The sequence below is a fragment of the Colobus angolensis genome, unplaced genomic scaffold (assembly GCF_000951035.1).
Source record: "Colobus angolensis palliatus isolate OR3802 unplaced genomic scaffold, Cang.pa_1.0 Scaffold140, whole genome shotgun sequence".
Lineage (NCBI taxonomy): Eukaryota > Metazoa > Chordata > Mammalia > Primates > Cercopithecidae > Colobus > Colobus angolensis.
The window spans coordinates 2052324-2054405 of NW_012114489.1; the positions used below are offsets into that span (position 1 = coordinate 2052324).

General features: G+C 46.8%; 1 long non-coding RNA gene across 1 annotated transcript; it reads right to left on the reverse strand.

Moving 5' to 3' along the window:
• Positions 1 to 578: 578 nt before the first annotated feature.
• LOC105506843 lies at positions 579 to 1048 on the reverse strand. The gene is made up of 2 exons (XR_001000997.1): positions 979 to 1048; positions 579 to 879 (listed from the first exon to the last, which is right to left on the reverse strand). It is a non-coding gene; the product is annotated as an uncharacterized LOC105506843 (long non-coding RNA).
• Positions 1049 to 2082: the final 1034 nt, after the last annotated feature.

The following is a 2082-nucleotide window of genomic DNA, read 5'->3' on the forward strand; positions in this document are numbered from 1 at the left end:
CCCGGGAGGCGGAGCCTGCAGTGAGCTGAGATCCGGCCACTGCACTCCAGGCCGGGCGACAGAGCAAGACTCCGTCTCAAAAAAATAAATAAATAAATAAATGGGTACAGGGTTTCAGTTTTGCAAGATGAAAAGGTTCTAGAGATCAGTTGCACAACAATGCACATGTAACTAACACTACTGGCCAGGTGCCATGGCTCACACTTGTATCCCAGCACTTTGGGAGGCCGAAGCAGGCGGATCACGGAGTCAGGAGTTTGACACCAGCCTGGCCAACACAGTGAAACCGTCTCTACTAAAAATACAAAAATTAGTTGGGCATGGTGCCAGATGCCTGTAATTCCAGCTACTTGGGAGGCTGAGGCAGGAGAATCGCTTGAACCTGGGAAGCGGAGGTTGCAGTGAGCCGAGATCATGCCACTGCACTCCAGCCTGGATAACAGAGCTAGATTCCATCAAAAAAAAACAAAAAAAAAAAACAGAAACTAACACTACTGTACAATTAAAAATGGTTATGATGGTAAATTTTTACCACAATAAAAGAAAATCCAGCAGGCTTTTTCTTTTTTTTTTTTTTTGAATAACAAATGTTTATTCAGAAATGGATAAGTAATACATAATCACCCTTCATCCCTTAATGCCTCTTCCTCTCCTTTTGCAGAGGAGACACAGATGGGTAACGTAGGGGCATGGGAAGTGGAGGAGGACACAGGACTGGCCCACCACCTTCTCTTCCCTGTCTCCCAAGATGACAGCTTATAGAGTGAAGGAGGAAAACCGGTCCCCTCAATGTATCAGATGGTCACCTACAGCACCAGCTCCAGATGGCCACGTGGCTGCAGCTGGGCTCAATGAAACTCTGTGACAACCAGAACATACCTGCTTTGGGATTAGAGGGAAGGTAAAGCCATGCAAGCAGGATATTTACCATCCCTACTCTAAGCAGAGTCCAAGCAGTGAGCCCCTTGTTCCCAGTACCTGAAAAACCAGGTCCTACTGCCTTCTGGATGCTCTGTTGGGCCAGGAAGGGTAGTGTGGGAGGAATGTCTTCCAGCTGCTAAGAAGAAGTCTGCACCCACTTGAAGGGGTTAAGAGAATAAAAAGCAACATTCTTTAAAGAACTGGAAGTGGAGCACCACCAGGCCCCTTCCTTGAACTTTCCCGGCCTGAGCAGCCTCAGAGCCTGCAGGCTGAAACTGGGTTCAAACCCTGGGTCCTTACTGCTTGACAGACTGACCTCTGGAAACATGAGTCTCTGCGTTTTTCTTCACTGGGCTAGCCTCAAGCAAGTCTTGGGAACTCTAAGTGTCTCCAGCATGCACCTTTCCCAGCACTTGCTACTGATTTTGCAGAGCTCCCAGAACCCTGCTCCCCAACTGGCTCCAGCTCTGCCAGCCTGGATTCCCTTCACTCCCAGCAAACCAGCAGGGGACCACTCAGTGACACCAGGGGCAACACTGGCCTGGTCATTCAGGGACTGCCCCTGGGCTCTATAGTTTTGTCCCAACTGCCTCCAGCAGGCTTTTTTATAGAAATTCACAAGCTGATCCTAAAATAGATATGGAAATGCAAAGGCCCCAAAAATAACCAAATAATTTTGAAAAAGAACATAGTTAAAGGACTTATATTTCCCAATTTCAAAATGTGATATAAAATTACAAAAATCAAAACAGTGTGATACTGGTATAAGGATAGACTTATAGATCAATGGAACAGAATTGACAGTCCAGAAATAAACTCTTTTTTTAATGGTCCATTTATTTTTGACAAAGGTGCCAAAGCAATTCAATAGGGAAAGGGTAGTCTTTTCAACAAATAGTGCTGGGACAACTGGATATCCACAGGCAAAAAGAGAGATGGACTTAAACCCTCACCTTGGCCGGGTGCAGTGGCTCACACCTGTAATCCAGGCACTTTGGGAGGCCAAAGTGGGCGGATCACCTGAGGTCGGGAGTTCCAGATCAGCCTGACCAACATGGCGAAACCCCGTCTCTACTAAAAAAAAGATACAAAAATTAGCTGGGCGTGATGATGCACGTCTGTAGTCCCAGCTACTCGGGAGGCTGAGGCAGGAGAATCACT